At 38.6% G+C, this 25,454-nt stretch overlaps 1 protein-coding gene and 1 long non-coding RNA gene across 3 annotated transcripts in view; one reads left to right on the forward strand and one right to left on the reverse strand.

Moving 5' to 3' along the window:
• Positions 1-20,036, reverse strand: part of LOC115509083 — a 63,982-nt gene extending 43,946 nt beyond the window's left edge. The window contains exon 1 of the long non-coding RNA XR_003967228.1: positions 19,823-20,036. This is a non-coding gene — a long non-coding RNA (uncharacterized LOC115509083). The remainder of the gene's footprint in view (positions 1-19,822) is intronic.
• GPR141 (G protein-coupled receptor 141) overlaps positions 1-25,454 on the forward strand; it is a 44,828-nt gene that overhangs the window by 3,873 nt on the left and 15,501 nt on the right. The gene's annotated exons all lie outside the window — the stretch shown is intronic.

Raw genomic sequence — 25,454 nt, forward strand, 5'->3', positions numbered from 1 at the left:
AATGAAAAAGTTAAAGTTAGGATCACCTGATGTGGGCATTACTACTTCTTTGTGGAGGTATCCAACAGCTACCTCTCATTAGCCCTGGGGTGTGGCCATGCTACTGAGGCCTACTCATGATTCTAGGGCAGAACACTTCTCTTCTTACCTTCACATCGACAAATTCAGGTTTCTCCCTTCCTATGTGAAGCTCTGTTTAGAGTGTATCAAAAATAAGTTTGTTCCATAATCATCTCTAAAGAGCAAGGCCTATTGAACAGAAATTCAGTCCATCCACATATGAAGCATCTTCAGTACCTTCTAGTTGTACTACGAGAAAGCTCACCAAAATTATCCTTTCTTGACTAAAGCAAGTGTCTGTCCTAAAGACAAATTATTTTCCTGTTTCTTATTTTTATTTTGCTAAAGAATACACAAAATTTACCATTTTAACCATGTTTAAGTGTACTGTTCAGTTGCATTAAATATAGCTACATTATTATGCAACCATCACCACTATCCATCTCCAAAACTTTTTCATCATCCCAAACTGAATCTCTGTACCCCTTAAACAATAAATCCCTACTATCTACTCACACCCTGGTAACCACCATTCTACTGTCTGTCTCTTTCATGTTGACTACTCTAAATCCTTCAGATAAATGGAATCACAGTATCTGCTCTTTTCTGGAAAGATAAATTCTTGGTTCTATTGTTAGAATCACATGAAAAAATAAATCACCTGTCTATTCTGGCTCCCAGCGATCTCTGGTTTGAAAATATTGGGGTCTAGTCTGAGAACACCTGACATGAATTATCTCCCACTATTCTCCAATCTGTTCCCCCTGAGATATTATTAGAATATCTCATCTTTCCCCAAATGCATATTACACATTATCTTCTTTGTAAAATTGTGATCCATACCTAGACCACTGCTGCCTCATTTTCCCCTCTGGGACTCCTAGTTGTCAAAACCAGCACAGCAACTACGTCTTAGGGCCTTCACTGACATTGACAGATGGAAATGTTCTCCTCTTTCTGTGTCACCTGATGTATTAGAAAAACCACCCACTCTTTCCCTTTTATGGGTGTGTCCTTTACTACTAATACAGAATACCTCAATTCTGACATTTCTGGTTAACAAATGTACAGAGCCTTCTCTTCCCACATCAAGTATTTCTCCACAACACCAGCTGTGGCCTATAATTTAACTCGATCTGACACTGTCTACCTGGAGATAGAGTCAGACCCCACAGGTTAAAGGCCAAGTCCCAAAAAACTGCTCCCAGCCTGCTTCAGATACCAATCACAAGTAGTAGGTCCTCATGGTGCACATCACTCTGTCAGATTTGGCTGCAAAACACAGTCTTCCACTACTCCCTTCTCAGATTTGATTAATTTGCTAAAGCATCTTACAGAACTCAAGAAACACTTAACTTACATATACCAGTTTATTAAAGGATATTATAAAGGTTACAAATGAACAGCCAGATGAAGAGATACATAAAGCAAGGTCTTGGGAGGGACCCTGAGCCCTGGAGCTTGTCCCTATTGAGTCAGGGGAGATGCCCTGCCAGTGTGGATATGCTCACCAACCTGAAAGCTCTCCAAAGCCCCTACTTTTGGGATTGATCAATTATGAACTCCATTTCCAGTCCTTCTCCCCTCTCTGGAGGATGGGATGGGACTGAAAATTTGGGATTTGGTCTTTCTGGTGACTACCTCCCCATACAGAAGCCATCTGGGAGCCCACCCGGAGTCACCATGTTCTGAGTGCTCTTATCACTTAGGATTTTACAAGGAGTTAGGAGTTCTGTGTCAGGGACTGGGGGTAGAGACAAATATATGTGTTTCTTATTATTTCACACCTGTACAATGGCACTCATGTAATTTATCACACAGTGCCTAAGACTATTTTAATGCAAGTCTTCTCTTTCCCCTAGGTTGTAATCTCTTTGCAGAGCACTGACCATATCTAGCACAGACTTTATTCTATGCAGGAGCCTGACTTAGAAAAGCTTTAGTTGGGATTTGCACATGATATGCAAGAATTAAATTAAAAAATTTCATCAATCCACTCCCCCAGTCTCTCTCTTTCCATACACCACATTATTTACAATATATCCTAAAAATATCTCTACCAAGAACAAAATTGCTAAATTGGCCTGTTTCAGATCTCTTCCCATGAAGCAAATGTCAAATAAAACTTTTTCTTGTTTTCAGGAAAAAAAATGAATAGTAAAATAGGGATTATTATCTACTTCGTTCTTTGTTAATATTATAGGTAGAGAGGCATGTGGAAATATTCAAAGATGTTTATGACCCCTTCTGTCTAGGAGACAATAATATATTTGGAAAGCTACAATTTATCCATGTAAAACAAATGCAAAGATCATGTCATCATGAGGATCTGTATTTGTCAAAATTTTTATGGCTTCTAAGCAGGAGATAGGTATAATAATCTTTATTTTACTACTAAATTTTTAAAGAAAATTTAATGAAAACAGTGTGGAGGTTCCTCAGAAAATTAAAAATAGACCTACCCTATGACCCAGCAATAGCACTGCTAGGAATTTACCCAAGGGATACAGGAGTACTGATGCATAGGGGCACTTGTACCCCAATGTTGATAGCAGCACTCTCAACAATAGCCAAATTATGGAAAGAGCCTAAATGTCCATCAAATGATGAATGGATAAAGAAATTGTGGTTTATATACACAATGGAGTACTACGTGGCAATGAGAAAGAACGAAATATGGCCCTTTGTAGCAACGTGGATGGAACTGGAGAGTGTGATGCTAAGTGAAATAAGCCATACAGAGAAAGACAGATACCATATGGTTTCACTCTTATGTGGATCCTGAGAAACTTAACAGAAACCTATGGGGGAGGGGAAGGAAAAAAAAAAAAAAGAGGTTAGAGTGGGAGAGAGCCAAAGCATAAGAGACTGTTAAAAACTGAGAACAAACTGAGGGTTGATGGGGGGTGGGAGGGAAGGGAGGGTGGGTGATGGGTATTGAAGAGGGAATCTTTTGGGATGAGCACTGGGTGTTGTATGGAAACCAATTTGACAATAAATTTCATATATTAAAAAAAAAAAAGAAAAAAAATTCAATGAAAAGAACTTGAAAGTTTAATGTCAAATTTTGTTCAGAGAAAAAGATCTAGAAGAGGCCAATTCTAAGATGTTGCTCTTGGCAGAGACATTAACAAGAAAAAAGTGGTTAGATAATTTTTGTTAGATTGCATAAAAAGAAAAAGAATGTTGAGTAAAAATCATTAGCCAGATGATGTATAGGTAGCTTGTATAAGTAGCTAGTTTTCTATACCAGGTCTTAATACCATTAAGACTTATTAGAAAAAAATTGAAAGCATTTTATCAGGAATACTAATTGCTTCCCAAAAGAACATAGTGAAGTGGATTACACAGAAAAACTCTGTTCCAGGTTAGGTTTAGATAATTTTTACTTTATGTTGATAATGACAAAATGAAAGATTAAGGTCACCTGGATACTGTTGCAGGTCAGGGAAGTGAATTTTGTTTGAGTTTTCTCCAGCAGCCTCTGTATTCGGGCATGAGTTGCATGATGTGGACTCTAAGAGCTGGGGTAATTTCATGAGTAGGAAGGTCAGTGAAGACAGAGGGGTCAGAAGGTTGGGACTCTCAACTGAGACTTGATGTGTGAAATTTGAAGGACTGACAAGGAATGTGGCAGTCCATTACATTAACGCAGTGATTCTCCAGGTGTGTCTGTATTGGAAGCACCTGAACAACTTGTTAAAAGCACCAATTTCTAAGTCTCCCCATAGATTCCGATCCAGTGGCCTGAGAGAAGGAATATTCAGAGAGACAATCTGTGCATCCTGGCCCCAATACCCAGTACTGTGCATACATACAAGAGAGGCTATCATAGGGGGAGATATAGGCCTTATTCCTTTTAAAAGCTATGCTTTCTTTGTAAAAAATCATGAATCTTTCGGCCTTTGTATACTTCTAAGTGACAAACACACCTGCCATGCCCCACACCTTGGTCAACTCCAACAAGCCTCAGCTTTTGTGTCCGTAAAAGAGAGATCACATCTAACTCAAATGAGAATTGTAAGGATCCAAAGTATTGACATATGCAAAATGCCTAGGACACAGTATTATTCAATAATTATCATCCTTCTTCCCTCCTACAACCACTGTAGAGTTTATAGTTCCTACAATAAACCTGAAACTATTCTCATCTCACTGTCTCATCTGTCAATGACATTCAATCAAAGACCACGTGGATACCTATAGTTTAAAAACTCTGGTTTATTACTCATTGCAGGGAGGGAGAAAACACACCATGGGGGCCCACGGGCTAACTCAATAAGATAGTGTTAGAAACAATCTATCATAGAATTTTGGGCTTTGATGGAGTGATTTAGGGGAGGGTGTCAAGAAGTAGGGGTTGGCGCTATACTGGATGTTGCCAGAAAGCAAAGGCAATTTTATGTTTCAGTCATTAATTTTAACTAAGGAAGGGGATGTACGGTACTTCATGTGTGGCCCAGCGACCTTGTTTTTGTCTGTGTTCAAACAAAATTATACAGAGGCCTTTCATTGTCTTGTTTTATCAGTGACACTCCTGACTGCTCTCCTTTGCTCTTTTTCACTTCTGAAATGAAACAGAGCATAGAGGAAAAGCTGATATTCATTTTAATACCTGTTTAAATGAAGAGACTGAACATTTATTGACATTGCCTATGTTTGACATCATGCCAAGCTTTAATTCTCTCTATCTCATAGTACATATTCTATAGAAGGTGGGGTTAGAAGCCAGATCAGCTACGACTTCTAATTATAAAAGCTTCCAGTCTTATATGCTGTTGTCTTGTTGGCACCACTGGAACCCATGAATGAATTCCTGCCCATCTAAATAAATTGATTTCACAGGGCCTGGCTGGCTCAGTTGGTGGAGTGTGTGACTCTTGATCTTGGGGTTGTAGGTTCGAGCCTCATGCTATTGGTGTGGAGCCCACTTGGGATTCTCTGTCTCCTCTCTCTCTGCCACTCCCCCCATCATGTCCTCACCCGTGTGCACATGCTCTCTCCCTATAAATAAAATCTTTATAAATAAATAAGTCCTTCAATTTATAATCAGAGACTGGAAAAAACTTTTTTTGTTGTTAAAAAACATAGTAAATATTTTTGAGTTTGTAGGTCATATAGTCCCTCCCATGATCGCTCAACTGTCATTGTAGCAGGAAAGCAGCCACAGATCATACACGAACAGATATGTGTGGCTGTGTTCTAATAAAACTTCACTTACAAAATCAGCTGGCAGATGGGATTTGGCTCTTAGCCTGTAGTTTGAAAACCTTTTATCTAGATTATAAGCAGTCAGAAATCCCAAGTCAACTTGGATTTTTTTTTAATGTATTTTATATTTTGTTTTGTTTTGTTTTGAATTTTTTTTAACGTTTATTTATTTTTGAGATAGGGAGAGACAGAGCATGAACGGGGGAGGGTCAGAGAGAGAGGGAGACACAGAATCTGAAACAGACTCCAGGCTCTGATCTGTCAGCACAGAGCCCGACGCAGGGCTTGAACTCACAGACTGCGAGATCATGACCTGAGCCGAAGTCGGACGCTTAACCAACTGAGCCACCCAGGCGCCCCTGTATTTTATATTTTGAATAGTTAAATGTGTATAATAGGAAAATATGTGTAAATATAAATTTGTGTTTTATTTTAATAAAACTGCCAAAAACATTTGAAATAAACTACCAGTTTCTGAGCATGACAGAATCAGGACGGTGCCTCCTATCATTTGCTTCTGTGATCCTGTATAGTGGGAAGTGGAGCTCAAGAAGCCAGAGGGCTTATCTAACCATTATTCTGTGCTTCCTTTCCTTGCTCCTTGAAGGAAAACTCTTGGTAGCTAAACTGAAGCTCAGAGAGGTTGAATACTTGTCCTCAGTTATCCAGATGCTGGTAGAGCTGGTGTTAAGCCTTATTTGTTTCATTATACCCTATGCCTCAATTTTAGTAAGTTATTGAATTGGTGACTTAGGGGCATAAAAAGAGAAAGAGAAAGAGTATATGGTCAGAATAAACATAGGGCAGAAGGCATTTTGTTACAGTTTGACCTTTTGAAAACTTAGGGTTTGGGAATAAATGCAGAAACTGGAATTCAGTACCAAAGCACTGGAAAAACATAGTATGTCCAGCCTCAGCACCCAATTCCCTTTTTATAGGTTTCTCTTTTAGTAAGGCTTAACATCGTGTCCCAGTTGAAAGCAAAAGTCACCTATCACCACTGTATCAGGTTGTCTCTATCTGTGACTTGTAGGTGGAAAGATGGGGTGGGCATCTTGCAGGAGATGTTTCCCCTCTGAACCTCTCCAACTACCCGCTATGCCGCTGCTCTTGGTTAGAAGGAATTATCAATTAGAATCTCCCATTCCCCAAATGTGCAGAAAAAAATACAAGTGTGTATGGGTAACTGGCACATGAGCATTTGTATGACTTTATGTTTAAAATAGAATATCAGACAATGACATTTTTTATGCAAATTAACAGTCATAAAACTTATACATGAATTTATACCCAGCTCCTATATATTTCTATGGATATAGCCCACTAGATAATATTCTTTCTTTTAAGAAGAGTCCAGCCTATGTTCTTCTTCTCCCACAAGCTTGGTTTAACCCCCCCTCCTTAAATAACAATTAAGAAAATGGTATGCCATAAATATTTTTTGATTTATTTAAATGTGTTGTCACAGGAGGAAAGGAGGTGAGTCTTGCTTTGGGACACAAGGGGGACATTTGCTAAGCACCGTTATATCTCTGCTCACCTCTGGCCTCCCTTCTATCTCACCTAGAGCTGCCAGATTTAGAAAACAAAAATAGAGGACTCCCAGTTAAAGTTGAATTCTGGATAAATGATAAATAATTTTTTAGTATAAGTATGTCCCAAATATTGCATGGGATACTTGTACAAAAATAATTATTTGCTGTTTATCTGGAATTCAAATCTAACTGGTTATCTTATATTTTATTTGGTAATTCTACACATAAATACTTAAGGCTCAGTTTTCACATGGTGGGTTGTCTGGTTTGACAGAATTGAATTCAATGTCCTGTTCAGCCACATATGAGCCCTAGTCAACCTACTTAACCTGAAGGTAATAATTCATGTTGTAGAGAGTTGTCATAAGGATTACAAGGAGAGAGTGCAAATAAATCACTCAGGTCAGGGCCAGGAATAGGCAGCTGCTCAACAAACACTGGCCAAATGTTTATTTCCTTTTCTTCCTTCAAATTCTTTCAATCTTCCCCTAAACTCTCTGATAAGAGGTTTTTTTCCCCTTTTCCCTCACAATAGACTGTACCTATTTCTATTACAGCATTCATTGCATAGAACTGCAGGCCTGTTTTATAATCATGATGATACAGACATATCAATTCCTTCCTCCCTTTTTTTTTTTTTTTTTTGGTTTGTTTGTTTGTTAGTGTTTGCCTGCTGTAGCTTTTTAGTACTTTTTCTTTCAAACTTTCTAGGTTCTTTTATTTAAGGTGTGTCTAAATAATGGGATTCTAATGGATTTTTAGACATAAAGTCTGATAATCTTTTTTAACTATAGAGTTTGTTCACCGAAATAAATCATTACTGAAACGTGCATCTATTCCTACTCTTCAGTGTGTTATTTGTGTATCTTTTTGTAGGTTTCATTCTTCCCTTCTTCCCTCTACCTTTCCTTCCTTCCCTTCCTCCTTCCTCACTTCTTTCCTTCTTTCCTTCCTTCCTTCCTTCTGTCCATCCTTCCTTCCTTCCTTGTTTTCTTTCCTTTTTAACCAATTGAACTTGCCTTTTCTTCATTTCATTTTTCCTCCTTACTGGTTTGGAAGATACACATTATATTTTTATTCTTTTAGTGCTTTCAAAGAAATATGAAATTTCATATTATTTTCAGAGCCCTAAGTTAAACAATATCATATTTTCCTCTCAAACACAGATCCTAGAACACATTGACAGAAAACCTCCTCTCAAGTTATATTTTTGCCCAGTATTTTAGTTTTGTCTTATATTTTACCCCAATAAATTAGATATTATTATTGCTGTTTTATATAAAATCTGGTTAGATTTACCCATATATTTGCAGTTTCTTTGATTAGAAATTTTTTCCTCTGTCACTTCTTGTATAAATTTCCTTCTTCCTTAAATATATCTTCTACATGTTCCTAATGTAAAGAACTAGGTGTTACAATCTGTCAATTTTTATTTGTACAGAAGTCTTTCTTTCATCCACATCCTTGAAAGAATTTTGCTGGGTATACTTTGTAAATCAGTAATTATTTTTACTCATTGTTTTTAAGATACTATCCTACTGTATTCTGATCTCTACTGCTGCTTATAAGAGCCCACTTGTCTGTATAAAGGATTTTCTTTTTAGGTGATCTATCTTCTCTAATGGGCTGCCTTTAACATCAGTGGCTCCTTTTCTTTAGCATTCTGCATTCTCACTTTGCTGTGTCTAAGTATGGATTTATCTCTTTTTCTTTTCATTCTTTTTTGAACTTACTGAACCTGATGATAGTTATTTTTCATCAATTCTGGAAAAGTCTCAGTAATTATCTCTCAAAAAAAAACTGCCTTTACTTTGCTCTATCTTCTCTTCTAGAACAAATTCAGCCTCCACATCAACTTTTTTTTTGTGGTTTCAATTTTCTTGATGATAACATAACAGTTGCTGAGTAACAAAATTGAAGCCAGGCTCTCTAGGTCAAATATAATGGCTCTATCTCTTCTTAGGTATAGAAACTTGTGCAAGTTACGTAGCCTCCCTATGCCTCAGTTTCCTCATCTCTAAGGCAAGGAAGCAATAGTATTTCTTTATGGGTTTATTATGAGAATTATAAAAGAAATTATATGTAAAGTGCTAAAAAAGGTATACAGTCCATTTTGTCTTATTATTTTTCTTTCTGTGCTGTACGATGAGGAATTGACTCACATCCATTATACAGCTCACCAGTTTTTACTTTCTTTGTCAAATATGTCCTTTGGGATGCTGGTTCTATTGGCATATTTTTCATTTTCAAAAGTACAATGTTGGTTATTTTTCAAAATGCCTGGTAAATCTTTTTAATCATTTACTTGTAATTTACTCTTGTATGTCTTTACACATTTATATTTGCATTGACATTTGCTTCTCCCAGGTACCATCTGTGAGACACCAAGAAACCCTAGGCCACTTTGAAAACTGCTTTTATTGGCCTATCCTCAATGTGTTGGGAAAACATATTGAGGGAAGGGATAGAGCAAGTTCTCTCACTTGATACAGCTGATTTGAAATGACCAAGAAATGTGGGTCTGACAAAAAAAGAAACAAGAAGCTGAGGTCAGGTGTTCAATTTGAGATTGAGACAGTGGTTTTTATCTTTGATGCCCATTAGAAATATTTGAAAAGCATTTTAAAAATATGGGTGCCGAAGCTCGTCTCTAGAAGTGGGAGCCATGCGTCAGTGTTTTCCCACAACTGTCCAGGCAAGTCTATTGTGCAGTTGGCACAACCAGAGTACCATGAAAAAAGAAACCCTGAAACCATTCCAGGCGTTCCAAACAGGGAAGGACATCGTGCAGAGGATCAGATGCTACAGCACCATTGGGAGGGCTTAGAGAGTAAAGATTAGGGGCAGTTGCTGGTTTTTGTTTTGTTTTCTGAAAACCTCAGGGAAGATAAAGCACAGGAATAGGAATCTCAGAAAACTGCCATTGAAAACTACAGCTGCTTTTGATCCAAGGAGGGTGATTTGGAGGAAGACTAACATCCTCCTCCAGAATGGCTTATCTGCTCTCTACAGAAGCCCTTGGGCCTGCATGCTGTTTCCAAAGGAAAGGTGACAGCTTCTCTTTAGTTTCACTTTAAGATTGTCACAGGGACACCCCTTCTTACTAGTAGCATCTAACACTAAACTGTGGCCAGGAAGTCTAGGAGATACAGAGCAGGGGGTTAATGGTGCAAATCGGTCACCAGATTGGGAATCACTGGACTGTGATAAGTAAACTTCCAAAGCTCAGAGCACAGAGGTGCTCAGGGCTCTCAGTAACTCTGGACATCAAAATGCCTCCAAAAGCATTTTTTTCCAGATTCAAGAAGAAGGCTCAAAGTTAAACTCTCCCAGTGGAGAGAACTTTTCTTGATCCTCCAGATCCCTGTAGGTACCAAGAGGATGTAGGAATATCTTTTTCCCCCTACAGTGCCTTAACTTTTCTGGCAAGACTAAAGATTTCACAAATAAAGGGCAAAAAAAGAATCTAAGTCAACAAATTAAAGGCAACACTTCGAATCTGGTATTCAAACGGAGGGCTTAATGATGAGTACCGTGAAAATGCAACTATATAAAAAAAAGAAAATGCATCTGATACCAAAGCTCATATTCTTTGTTCTTCATGCCATTGCCTTTTTCTAAGCAAGTGATGGTGTGAATTTCGTAGGGTTCTTTTTTTCATTTTTCACATGAATCATCATTGAGCACAGACTCTTGCAAAGAAACTGGGCATGGATGAAGTAAAATAAGAGAGGCCCCTTCTTATGTTGGTGGCTCTCCTCCTGTTCCCTCTTTCTGAGAGCGACCACCCACCTGGTGTGTTTCCTACTTCTCTCTCACTCCTACAGACTCTCCCTCTTCCTCTTTGTCTCCTATGCTTCCCCAAGCTTCTTCTCTTCTTCTTCCTTTTATCTCCTTCCTGTCAAAGTATCTGGCAAGTAGAGCTGGGCAGAAATGTGGTTAGATATGTGTGGGGTTTCTCAGGGGTGGGGTGACCACAGATTCTGTGTCGAGGGCAAAAATATTACCCTGGAGGCAGACAGCTGCACCCTGAAACTCCTATACCTTCTCCTGTCATAATAATATTGAATGCTTACTGCTTGCCAAGGTGATGGTACTGTGTTTAAATATGGTGCTTACAACCATGATTGACACATTTAGTACCTTAGTGCAGTATCATCCCTAAATTTTCACAACACACTTGAAAAGCATATAATCTTATAATTCTCATTTTATAGATGAGGAAATAAAAGTTTAGAGAAATAAAGTAAGTTGCTCAGTTTCAAATAGCTAACATCCAGATCATGTGGTACACATCCCACCTAATTCTCAGTTTCCCTGATTGTTCCTCCAATCCTGGCATTATAACTTAAGAAGGACATTGATAGACTAGAGTGTCCAAATAGTCTGGCCACATGAGGAAGGAAACCATACCATCTTTATCACCTTCATTAATGGTGAACATTTATAAAGTGGTAAAGTGCCACCTCTATACCTAGTCCTCCTGTGTGTTTTATGTAGATTATCTGCATGCAAGTGAAACAGTACAAGAACTTTATGAAATATGCCACATTATAACAATCCAATTCACAGATGAGGAAAATGAAGTATAGAGATATTAATTATGTAACTTGCCCAAGACAGCCCAGCTAGTAAATGATAAAGGCAGGACTCCAGTGCCAAAGCTTGTAATTCTACAGAAGGGTATAGAGGTTGATAGGAAAGAAAGAAGATAGGAATATTTCGGTTGATGAAGAAATATCATTTAGAAAGGAAAAAAAAAACCATTTAAATTGTAAACCTCCCAAGAATAGAACTAGAACTATGGTGGGGTTGTTATAGGGAGGTAGACTTCTGTACAATATAATAAAGAACTTTCCAGCAATTACTTTTGTCCAATAATGCTACAGACTGCCACACAAAACAAGAGTATGGATTCTATGGCAGTGGAAGTGTGGGGATGTGAAAGAAATTTCCTAAATTGAAAAGAACACTGGAGAGTGCATTACCTCTTAGATAATATGTAACCTCTAAGATGCTTTGGATCTAAGAGTCAGCTTATTTAAACCATCACAGCAGCCTAGCAGATAGAACAGATAGAAGGTTGTAATTTTATAAGTGGCCATATTTAAACATGATGAGGAAAAATGGTTGAATCTGAATCTAGTCTCTGATTCTATCAGCATTTCCTCAAACTGTCTCCTGACAGATTACCTGGCAAAAAAAGCCAGCCAAAAGCAGCCTGTGTTCCAATTAAGCAGGACTTGTTGTTCTTCCAGAATTTATTTTTGCGTTAGGAAGACACATTTCTTCCTCCACAGTTTAATGGGAGTACTAATGGTGGTAACAAAAGGAGATGTCATTTGCAGGGAGTAGTGAAAGCTAATACTGACCTCATAAGACCTGGGAAAATGAGTAGTAATGTCATGTCTGAGAGGAACACTGTGTGTGTGGAAAGTCATGTGTCTCTCCCAGCAAAAGACAGATTACTTTAGGAAAATGGTGAGGGGGAACAAGGAGGCAAGTGTAGGGTACTAAACCCATGCAAACAGGGTCCTTTCCTTGCAGAACCACTGGAGTCATTATGCAAGGTTAGAGCAGGAATAAGATGGCAAAACCCAAATGCCTTTGTTAAAGTACATCCGAATAAGTAATAACAATGGCTACCATTCTTACATTTCATAGATTATAATGCATGTTCAAATATAGTATCTTACCCCAGCCTTCCCAACGTTTTACATACAAAGGAAACTGAACCTAAAGGCTTACAAGGATTCTTTCTATATAGTGTCTCATTTATCATCCAAATGACCGTAAGATGAAGTTCTTATTACACTATATTTTTAACTAAGCCAAGAAAAACTATATTAAATGCACAAGCGATAGTACCTATTCTGAGTGTATCTATGGCTGTTGTTTTGTTTCTATCGTCAAAGTCATTAACATCAGGCAATTAAGAAATATAGGGACATTTATAGAACTAATGTTTAAAAAAAATTTATGATTATGAAAATAGTATTCTTATTACAAAAAATGTTTACAAAAAACACTGCAAAAGTGTACAGAAATAAATTAAAATCATTCACAATACAACTGCCCAAACCAACTACTCTTAAATATTTGATACAGTAATTTTCAACAAATATATATATATATATATATATATATATATATATTCAGATTATGCAGAGATCAGTGTATAAACAGTCTTCTTTATCACATGTATCTTCTATTTTATTTAATATAAGCATAATTTCAGAGGCTTAATAGGGGTGTAGCATAATTATTTTTTTAAGTTTATTTATTTTGGGAGAGCACGCATGAGCTTGAACGAGTGGGAGAGGGGCAGGGAATAAGGGAGAGAGAGAATCCCAAGCAGACTCCATGCTGTCAGCACAGAGCTTGATATGGGTCTCGAACTCACAAAACTGAAATCATGACCTGAGCTGAAATCAAGAGTCAGACACTTAACTGACTGAGCTACCCAGACACCCCAAGATCTTACCATTTTAATTTTCACTTATTTGAAAACCATTGATGTCAGGTCTTTTTACCTTGTCAACACAATTCATTAAAGGCACAGATGAAAGAAGTATCTGTAAAGGGCAATCCTAAACTAGATGTTTCCCACCAAAAGTGAAGATCAGATCACAAGTAGCTGCCAGTGGGCGTGGTAAGTAGCTAAGGGCTAAGGGCGAGGGAAGCTTGGGTATTGAATGTGAGGGCAGGGAGCACAGCAGCAGGGACTCAAGTACATCTGTGTCTGACAGCTGGCCACTTGTACTTCTGCTGGAAGTATTTCTTATTGAGCGAGCAGTTGTTGAGTGCCTATGGTGTGCCCACAAAGCTAGCACTAACACTCTCTAGGCATTTGTTTCACAGCATGGGTCCTCTGCTCACAAAGCCCTCTCTGCAAGGGGTAAAACAAGGGTTGGCTCCAAGTAGACAAAGTGAGGGCACTTGAGGATCTGGAGAGACCCCCCCTCCCACTGGCAATGCTTCCTCTGGAAGCATTGGACTTAACCATGTTCACTCTTCATAATAGAAAATGGAAGTATATCTATCTTTCATGGTTTGTATTTTGGAGGAGGGAATGTTTTCTGGCTTCATTCTTTTTAGATTACTGATTATAGAAAAATTGAAATACCCAGCACAGTAGGGAGCAATGAACTCCCATTCACCCATTACCCAGCTACGACTTGGCTCACAGCTGCTCTGGTTTGATTTCTTCCTATCCCAGCCCCTACAACCCTATCAATTTGAAGAAAACCCCAGATGTAATATCTTATCCATAAATACTTTGATATGTATCTCTAAAGGATAAGGACTCCTTTATTTTTAAAAAAATTTTTAACGTTTATTTATTATTGAGAGAAAGAGAGAGACAGAATGTGAGCAGGGGAGGGTCAGAAAGAGAGGGAGACACAGAATCTGAAACAGGCTCCAGGCTCCGAGCTGTCAGCGCAGAGCCCGACGCGGGGCATGAACTCACAAACCGCAAGATCATGACCTCAGCCGAAGTTGGACACTTAACTGACAGCCACCCAAGAGCCCCATGGACTCCTTTAAAAAAAAATAACTATAATACAATTATCTTGCTCCAAATAATCCCCTTAGTGTTATAGAAAGCCAGTTATTGTTCAAATTTTCCTGATCACCTCATACTTTTTTCAGTTGGTTTCTTGACTTGGGCTCCAAACAAGGCCTACACACTGCCCTTGTTGATCTGTTTATTACATCTTTTAAAATCTAGAATTCTCTTCTCTCCCTCACTTTTCTCCAACAGGCAGCTCTGGCTTCTTCTAGAGGGAAATTATATTTAAAGCCCATGATCTGGGTGACAGAGATCCTTATTGTTGTTGTGATGGTCATTATTTCTGGACTGAGCTAGGAAGTAGTAGGAAGGTATTTTTGTTTTGCTTACACAATTTTGATTGCTATTTACTTATGTATATAACAGGATAAGTTTTTTCCTCCTGAGTTTCAGAATGCCATACCTGTTTCATCAAATATCCCATGTGTTTATTATAACTAGTGGTGTTCTAGTTTCTTTAGGGTGAGAATGGAGATGACTTACCACAGATCTGGCTCTCAAAGTCTTCCTTTACACTCTATAACAGTCATGGATCAAAAGGGGAAAAAAAGCAGGGGGAGAGATTGATACTATTTGGAGTCAAATAGCAGAATGACAGAGCTCTAAAGGCCCTACTGACATCATCCAAGTTAACCTCTTCATTTTGTGGACAGAGGGGTGACTTGCTCAAGGTGAATTAAGTCAATAGTCCTCAAATATGAACATGGCCAAGAACCCTCTGGAAAACTTGGTTTAAAAATTGATTGCTGAGCCTCAGCCCAGAGATTCTTGTTCAGTCAGCCTGGATAGGGCCCTAGTGAAGTTGATGCTGTCAATGCACAGACTAACCTTGAGTGGCACCAATCTAGAGGCTTCCTGATAAATGACCAAAGTGAGCATTTCATTGGCTACAGCTCTGTTAAAAGTACAGATGAACTCACCGTGAGCTACATGGAAAAACACTGTGAGCACATGCTGGAAAAATCAGGTCATAGGGTCCAGAGCAGATGAATTATGAATTGGCTAGATACCTCCCCAAATCTACTGGGTATCTTCAATTTTTCATCAGAAATTAATTCCTCTAGGTTAATTTCTCCTTAAAAATCTGGTTCTTAAAATTCTACCTCTGCTAGCAAATTTAAGCCATTGATTTGAATTTAAGCCTATTTGAAACACCACCAGGCAATTTTATATGAGTCTCCTAACTGCAGGAAATCTTTCTCTGAAATCTCACAACTTCTGCCTGTATCCTTTTCTTGGCCCTGAATACTTTCTGCAGGATATGTTTAGATCTTCTTGAATGAGGTATGATCTAGCTAACTAGGTATCCTAGACATGCAAATTTCCAACTCCAGATAAAGATAAAATTATTTACCTGAATAATAGCCTCAAGGTTTGATTAAATACAGCCAGAAGTGTCAGAGGTCTGGAAATCTCAGTCCTCTGTGTATGATGAAAATAGATGATAGAGGGGCACCTGGGTGGCTCAGTGGGTTAAGCATCTGACTCTTGATTTCATCTCAGGTCATGATCTCACAGGGTGGATCAGTGGGTTAAGAATCCAGCTCTTGATTTTGGCTCAGGTCTCTATCTCATGGTTTGTGAGATTGAGCCCCAAGTAAGTCTCTATGCTGACAGCACGAAGCCTGCTTAGGATTCTTTCTCTACCCCTCCCCTGCTCACCACACGTGTATGTGCGCATGTATGTGTGTGTGCACACCCTCTCCCAAAATAAATAAACATTTTTAAAAAATAGATGACAGATACCCAAAAGGCAGGATAAATACCATTACTTCATAACAACTCAGCAATCTCGGAATAACTACCTTATTCTTTAATAAGGCCACCTTATTCAAGATTCTAGAGGCTTTGTATTACAAGTTTCCATAGGTTGTGGGACACAAGAGAGGAGTGACTGAGTTCCTGCCTGTGGTCCCTTTGATAACAGTCACTTATTCACCTCCAAATTTCCTAGGCTTGCCTAAATAGGTGCATATGTTGTTGTATGGAGAAGGACCCAAGGGTTAGTATTGGTGGTTAAGAGACTCAGGTTACTCACATGTTTACCAGTGGGGAGTCAATAAGAGAGGTACCAAAAAGTTTGGAAGAAACAAAAACAAAAAGGGTAATATGGTGATTGACTTTCCATACTTAATATTACTTTTGTTTGCACCATAAAAACTAGACTGCCATTCACTCTTCATATCACCTTTCTCTTCTTCTCTAGATAATGTATAAGTCATGAATCAAAGGACTTTTTTTTTTTTAAAGCATACCTTGACACCTGAAGGATGGCAAACAGTGGTTGCCTTTCTGATGGCAATGAATAAGCAGATAGGGACCATACTTTAAAAAGCAAGATGCCTCTTAAGAACAGTGTAGTCAGTTAGCTATTGCCAGCAAAATGCTTGCAATAAGTCATTCCAAGCCTCAAAAGCATAAAGAAGCAATCGTTTATCTTTATGGACCTACGTACTGGCTAAGGGTCAGGCAATTGGTCTAGGCTTAGCAGGGTGGCTCTGCAGATCTCATTTCAGCTTGCACCCACTTCTGGTGTCTGCTGACAAAAGCTGGGCTCTATTGGATGGTTTAGTTCCACTTCATGTGTCTTTCACCTTCCTCCTGGGACCAGGGGCTAACCCAGCATGCTCTTCTCCTGGTAATGGCAGAGACACAGGGAATATGCAGAGACATTGCTTCTTAAGGTCTAAGCTCAAGACTGGCACACTGTCACTTTTACCTTAGCCTATTTGCCAAAGCAAGTTACCTGGCCAAACATAAAGTCATGGGGACTGGGAATACAAGCTGGTCCTATAGTGGGAGGGACTGCAAAGTCACACGTCAGAGTGTGTGCACATGGGGTGGGAGAGTGAGGAGGTAGGAAAATAATGACCCTGCCACAAATATAGTGTGTGCATGTTATCAATAATTAAGTCCAATATTATTACATATTTAAAAATTCAGATAAAATTCCATTGGACTCTGATGCTACTCTAATGTTTTTTCATGGGTAAATTGTTAAAAAACACTTCAGCCAATATATCCAAGGGTATCTGTTAGGTCTCTTGTTTAGATTTCTCTTCCTCTTTTGCTGCCTAGAGTGTTTTAATTCTTTTCCTGTATTCCACATGGTGCCAATGTTACACTTGTCTGTGTTGAGACTTATGAGTTAATGAAAGTTCCCAACTTCATAGCTTCAATTGATCCATCACTTTAAGTATATGCTATCTCCAGTATATGCTGTCTTGCTGCTAAAGAACCTCCAATTCATGGCTCAAAGTACCCATTAGTTATATATTTTCATGACTGAAACCTTATTTCTCTACTTGAATATTCTGTGTAATTTCAGCTACAATTTATTAACAAATTCCTAAAACAAGACTCTATAGTAAGCCCTTTATATCTCTTTGTTGTCTCATTTAACACTTTTGCAATATTGATAATATAATATTCCATTATATAAATGGGGGAACTGAACCCAGGGAGATTAAATAAATTGCTTAAGATCAAACTAGTAATAGTGTAAGAATTCAAATATGGTTGTGTTCAGCTGCAAAGTTAATGATTTTCCTATTCTTTTCTTTTTTAAGCTTATTTATATTGAGATAGAGACAGCATGAGTGGGGGGAGGAGCAGTGAGAGGGACAGAGAGTGAATCTTAAGCAGGCTCCATGCTGCCAGCACAGAGCCCGATGTGGGGCTCAAACTCATGAACAGTGAGATCATGACCTGAGTCGAAACCAAAAGTTGGGATGCTTTACCGACTGAGCCAAGCAGGCACACTATTTTCTTTTTTTTTTTTTTAAGTTTATTTTTATTTATTTTAAGAGAGAGATAGAGAGCTAGCAGGGGAAGTGCAGAGAGAGAAGGAGACAGAATCCCAGGCAGGCTCCACGCTGACAGCACAGAGCCCAATCTGATGCAGGGTTCAAACTCATGAACCATGAGATCATCATCTAAGCCGAAATCAAGAGTTGGATGCTTAACTGACTGAGCCACCCAGGCGCCCCTTTCCTATTATTTTCTGAATGACTTTTGTTTCATTCCCCCTCCCCCATCACCTGCCACCTACCCCCAACCTGGGTTCTAGATGCAGTTAAGGTTAGGTTTTATGCCAGGTATTTTGGTGGCAAATATTGTTGGGAATCCTTTTTATTCTCTTGAGAGCCCATGGGTTTGGCAGGGCATGTACTATTATCATTATCTTCTATAAAGCTGAGAGGGCTAATACTTTGAAGTAAAGAGATTTAAACAGTTAATAATCCACAGAGCTGGGACCTAGGCTCAGGCTATTTTTCTCTTATATCACCTAAATTACTACATTTAATCATGGTAATTGGAAAAAATTATAGTATACATTTTTGCTAATAGAACTAGCCAGATAACTTGATTCCAAAGGACTATATTTTCCTATAAGGTTCTAGAAGAATTTGGGAATAATAATAGTGAGAATTCCTCCCACTGTAACAAAATAATTACAAATATCTTGGTAGAAGACAGTTACTATGCAGTTTTATAGTCTACTAGGTTCTAGAGTGTTATATTTGTAACAGAATTTTTTAATAACTTGGAACTCTTGGTAGCTAATTGCTGGTTACATAACTTCTTGGACAATTAAAGTTAAAGAATAATCCTAAAAGAAGCCAAGCAAACTTGAATTTATCCAAATAACCTTAAATAAATCAAATTGAAGTTTCTCCCTTTACATTATCCTCATTTTCCAATGAACATTTTTTAACGTAAAAATCTGGCCCAAAGAATCAAGAGTTTACTTTTCTTTGTGTTTTCATCTACCATTTTTGTAGCAAGCATTGTTGCACCATGGTTTGTTACTCTGATGTGTAGAAACAGGATGTAAGCTATTACCTTATTTGTAATGACAAAGTTTCACAAAACTATATGAGTCCTGATTTGGTTAGTCTTCTCCTTGCAAAAGCTGGAAGATGAAGTTTCTTTCCTGAGCATTATCTAGTTTTATCCTGAGTTCTTCAAAACATGTTATTACAAGAATTTTTCATTATTGATATATTTCAGTTTGGGGAGTTTATTTGTTTGTTTGTTTTTAAAGACTTCTAGATGGGGAAGAAAAGAAAGGGAAATTCTTGAGATTTATGGAGTAGCTGTTCAGTGTTTAGCTCCATGCTGGGTGCTTTACATAATTTATCTCATTCTTGGTCCCATATTACATATGAGGAAATAATGACATTTTTAGTAATGCAAACTGAAGAGAACTCTAATTTGACTTTTTGTTGTTGTTGTTATCAGATGGGCTCAAAATTTGGGATTTTTCCTCCTGTTCTCTTTTCCTCCTATTCCTATATGTTATATAAGAACACATTTCCTATACCAGATACCTATGCTTGTTTCTTGCCAAGCCGTATCAGCAACATGAGCTTACTGTAATGTTGACTTCTGTTATGCCAGTAAAATGACCACAGCACTTCTAAGTCTCAAATATACATACCTCTAAACAAGAGAATTTGCCTTTGCCCAGCATAGCCAGAAAGAGTCCTGAAATCTTTCCAACTGGACCATCCTAGGTCATTCCTCCATCTTGAAGCAATAATTATGATTAGGTGTGAGTTGGGGGATGAAATGTACTGCTCAGTTTACCTTAGCCCAAGGCTAGAGTCCCATCTTTGGAGTTGAGACATGGAGTCAACGTCTTCAGAATGACACAGATCCTAAAATGGAAATGATGGGTTTTGAGGAGGGCAGAACTGATGTCTGAGGAGGCAGACAAACACAACCATCCACAACATCATTCATTCTTTCAATGAGCCATGCAGACACCAGTCTTGCTAAGAACTGAGGGGAAAACTAAAAAAAATTAAACATAGTTCCTTCTCTGGGTATGTATATATTTATTATGTAGAGGGAGGAGCCAAATCAAAAAGCTATACTAAAACTTGCAATGATGTGAATCAAAAGTGATACAACTATTAGAGTGGGAAAGATCATTACGTTTCTGGAGGAATAACAGAAAATTCTTGAGAGAGTTGAAAGATGACTTAGAACATAAAGGACTAGTTAGGAATTTTTTGGGTCATGTGTGATATATTGCTGGGAGAAATCAGGACATAGGAAAAAGTCAGCTTTGTTAGGGAATGGGATGGACAGAGAAATTAGAAGAACAAGTAATAGTCAGGGCTTTAGTAGAAATGTAGCACCCTAAAAAACAAAAATTACCCTATTTCATTGTTTTATTTGGGATTAGTGTTTTTAATAAAGACGGTCAAAAAAATAAGTATGTGGATGAAAGTATGATTTCTTGTTGGCCTAAAGTGGTAACTTCTATATTCTTCAGTTGAGTTAGTTCTTTTGCTCAGGAAGCCAGTACAAATTGTTTTTTTGTTTGTTTGTTTGTTTGTTTAAATGGTTCCTTTCTTAAGAATTTCTTTTTTAAAAATGTTCATTTATTTTGAGAGAGAGAGAGAGAGAGAGCGAGAGAGAGCGCATGTGCATGCATGTGTGGGGGAGAAGCAGAGAGAAACGGAGAGAGGATCCCAAACAGGCTCCACACTGTCGCTATCAGTGTGGAACCCAGTGCAGGGCTTGATCTCACGAACCATGAGATTATGAATCAAGAGTCAGATGCTTAACAAAACTGAGCCATCTAGGAGCTCCCTGCCTTCTTAAGAGTTTCTATTTAAGAATGAAGTTTCCATTTTAGTTATTTGCTTGTGTCTCATGTGTTATAAAAGAGCACGTAAAGTTGCTGAAATTTTGGCTAGATTTTCAACCCAAGCTGTGTATCTAAACATTAAAGTGAAGTTTTCCCTTATAGACTGGAGATTGATAAAGTGATAAAGTGTTTCCCAAGGGGCCAAGGGTGTTATGAGCATTCATTAGAGCCCAGCTCTATAGAAGGTGCCTAGGAAGGTATACGGAAGGTCGCCTAGGTCATGAGCCTCAATTTTTCATGATGGGTATGATTAAAAGGGAACAAGGCCCTCTCTAAACCATGGGGGGGTGTCTGATTACAGATGGACCTTCCTAATTATGTGTGTCTGACTATGGTTAACATTTATGTCATTTCTTAAACACATGATACCTCTCAGCAGGGAATGTGGCCAGAAAATATAGATTGAAGCCTTGTGAGAACGAGAAGCTGCTTTCAAATCCACAAAAAGGAAACACTATGCTTCTTTCCTCTAGTCTACAGTATATGGTCTAAAATAGAAGCAATTAAAGAGAAATACAAATATATCTCTTACTGTCACCTCCCTCCCCCCTCCAAAATTAAGTAGATTGAGGACATCTCTGAACAACAAGGACTAAATAATCAAAGCTTACAGAGAGGTTGTATATTTGCTGATTGATGTGTTCATGGTTTTAATGAAGAAGACCAAATTGTTCATCAACAAACCTTTCAAAGTTTGGTGTCTGTCTTTTATGGCTCATGTTGTTTCATCCCCTGACATTTTCTGTCTTCTCCTTCTGTCCCCTACTCTCTTTTTGTCTACCAAATCCTTTCCATCCTTCAATTCCATTTCACAAGCAGCCTCTCCGTGAAGCTTTCCTGGATTTCTCCTTCTCCCAGTTTGGCTTCTCTCATCACTCTGCTCTCAAGGCACTCTCTCATTCTACCTTCATGTATTTCTACTACATGTATCTGCCTCTTTCAGGAGAGGATAAGCTGCTTGAGGGCAGGACGGTGTCTTCTTTTACTTTGTGCCCCTAATTCGTTACTATATAATCTTTACACATCTCTTGGGAACATATATGCACCTTAAATATAATTGTTCAAAGGTAATATACCAGGAAATCAGTTTCTGCTCTCATAGCCTTGCAATGCATTGTTTCTTCTCTCTGGGATAAAATAGATTAATTACATTGAAAGTTGCCACCATTAATAGATTTATACCTAGTAAGGGAGGTAAAAAGCCTTAAATTCAACAAATATTTAACAAAATATTTAGTGTTTACTATGTATCCAGCATCAGACTAGTAATGGATTAAACAGCTATGGTCACTGCCCTATGGGAGATTCTTGCTTAGTAAGGGAAATGGTCAATCAATATATAAAACAACAGGCAGTTTTATAGTTAGATACTACATTAAACGTTATATAGAAAGTGAATGGTGATTCAGGATGAAATAGAAGCTTTAGGAAAAAATGAGGGTTAGAAAATCATTTCTGCTAGTGAGCCTTGATTTGAAGTAAATGGAATGATGACATATGCATTCATGGAACTTCTTGAAAAAGCCTCTCATGGGCAAAGGAAACATGACATTTGCCCTAAGCAGGAATGAGAGATGAACTAATGCTAGAACCTCATCTACCTAATGTGGGTTCTTCTGAGATAACAAGGGTGAGAGAGTATATGAAAATACTTTGAGGATATTAAGTTTCAGATGCCTACCACAGCATGGAATTTGAAGATACAGTATCTAAAGCATAGCTCAAATTCACAATACTCTTTTGTTGTTGCTGAGAGACAGAGTGTGCATCTGCATGATCAAGAAGTCAGACAGAAGGGGGGAGAGAGAGAGAGAGACTGAGAGAGAAAAAGAGAGAGAGAATCTCAAGCAAGATCCATCTCCAGCGCTGACCCTGTCATGGGGCTTGATCTCACAACCATGAGATCATGACCTGAGCCAAAATCAAGAATTGGATGCTCAACTGACTAAACCACCCAGGCACCTCCATAACACTCTTCTATTTTAAGTTTTCCTGGTAAGTTTTGTGGGGGACATTACAGAGGCCTGAAGAGTAAGCTTTACTATTTATAAATGGGGAGTTTCATCAGATGATCTTAACTTTCTCCTGTAATCTGGGAAGGCTGTGGTATGTAGCACAATTTGTACTTGAATATATCCCTAAAGATCTGGGTGATTCTGACATTACAGACCCAGAGGTTCTGCCAGAATTAAGATTTCTTCCCCTTGTGATAATGTAAACATTAAAATTATGGCCACCTGTATTAGTGTCATAACAAATTACCACAAACTTGGTGGCTTAAAACAACAGAAGTTTATCCCCTCACAGCTTTGGAGCTAGACATCTGAAATCAAGGTGCCAGTATGGTCATACTCCCTCTGAGGGCTCTAAAGAATCCTTCCTTGCCTCTTCCAGCTTCTTATTGACTCCAGGCACTTCTTCGCTTATGGCTGCACATTTTCAATTTCTGCCTCTGTCTTCTCATGGCCTTCTCCTCTGCTCCTGTCTCTCCAGTGTGTGTCTTTTTTAAGGACACCTGTCATTGGATTTAGAGCCTACATGGATAATCCAGGATAATCTCATCTTGAGATCCTCAGTCACATCTACAAAGATTCTTTTACTAAATAAGATCACATTCATAGACTTGGATATATATCTTTGGGGGCTGGCCAACATTCAATTCCCATCTCACTCAGAAAATATGGGAAAGACAAGGCATTTCTACTCTCATTGTACATGGCAGTTTTAGCCATAAATAAATGAATATAGAATATTAACAGTAATACTAGATGTCATCTGTGATGAAAAAACATCATCCACGGGAAAATATTTAAGCCAAGTCAATGACACAAGTTTGAGATCTCTAGTGAATTCTGCCTTTCCCCCTCAGCCAGTCTTGGAACTTTAAGGTCTAAGTCCTTTCTGAATATTCTATTTTAAAGCCCTTCAGGACTGAGGTTAATTCTGTGGCCAGAATCCAGAGAAGCTGCTGATTTGCTATCAGGTACCTTTAAGAAAATGAAGAGTGAACCAGAAAGCCCCAAAGAAATGCCTTTGGCTGCTTGGTAACCAGGACTACTACAAAGTAGTTCTGTTGTTTGAGATTAAGGTGGAAGTCCGAATGAGCTAAGAGATGGAGTAAGGCATGACTGAAAAAGCCAGGTCTTTGTTGAGTCACAGGATCTCAAGATTGGTCATTTTATTTGACCATCAGATGCAGTGATGAGTCTTCTGTACAACAATCTGCCAAGAAGCTTTCTGATCCATAGTTAGATATCTGGTGGCTCTTCCTTCATCCAGGATTAATAATAGCTTCCTCTATTATAAAATGTATTTTACCCTCTGTTTATTAATAGACAAACTGGCCTTCATTTTCCTGTATAAAGGGCCAAAATGATCCTAGTGACTTAGTTCCTCTCTTCAAAAATATTAAAACTTGGGGCACCTGAGTGGCTCAGTGGATTAAGCATGTGACTCTTGATCTCGGTTCAGGTCATGATCTCACAGTTTGTGACATCCATTGAGCCCCACATCTGACTCTGCACTGGCAGTGTGGAACATGCTTGGGATTCTCTCTCTGGCCTTCTCCATCATGTGCACACTTTCTCTCTCTCTCTCTAAATAAGCTTTAAAAAACTTTTAAAAAATATTGAAATTTACCTTTTGCCACACATATCTGAGAGTCATGAGTCACTGTTGTAAGAAGGGTCTAATATTGTCTAATCTTAGAGTTCACCTTGGCCATGGTTAGAATGTGCAGTTCAGGGGCAGCTGAGTAGCAAAACAGGAACAAAGAAGCTGAGATTTAAACACAAAACTGAGGAAATTAGTGGTATCTCTTACTCTGGGGATTTCAGCAGGATACTATTTCAGCCCCTGTGGGATAGGGTGGGGAATAAACTTTGAAAGGAAGTGGTAAGGAAATAAGAACATAGGCAAAGATTGAATCCTTCCAGGGATTCTATTAGAAATAAGTTAAGGATGAAGAGAAGCAGGAACAGGCCTTGGAAACAGGGGCCAGCAGGAATAATAGAGGAAGTAGGGCCTAAAGAACTTTATAGTCAGGCTGAACCAAGATCTGAAGAGTTGGCTGGTCCTGGGAGGGTCATTGACCTGAAAGCTACAACTAAATTAATGGGTGAAAAGAATTAATGGAGTGAAAGAAAGGAGTGCCAGAACATGGAGAAATGGATGGGGTTCAGGGAGGCTCAAGATCTAGGGAGGCTGTGAAGTTAATTAGGAACCAGGGAGTCAGAGGAAAGATGTGGCATGATTCGAGCCTGGCACTCCCAGGGGAGGGGTGTGTCCCAGCTGTTTATCCAGGGATTCCTGGGCACACAGCAGCAGATACTTGCAGATACCAGCCCCTTGTGCCCATCGATGGTTACACATGGACTTCCCTCGGCTAGATCTGTCTGGGGTTGAGCAGTTT

This window comes from Lynx canadensis, chromosome A2 (assembly GCF_007474595.2).
Source record: "Lynx canadensis isolate LIC74 chromosome A2, mLynCan4.pri.v2, whole genome shotgun sequence".
NCBI lineage: Eukaryota > Metazoa > Chordata > Mammalia > Carnivora > Felidae > Lynx > Lynx canadensis.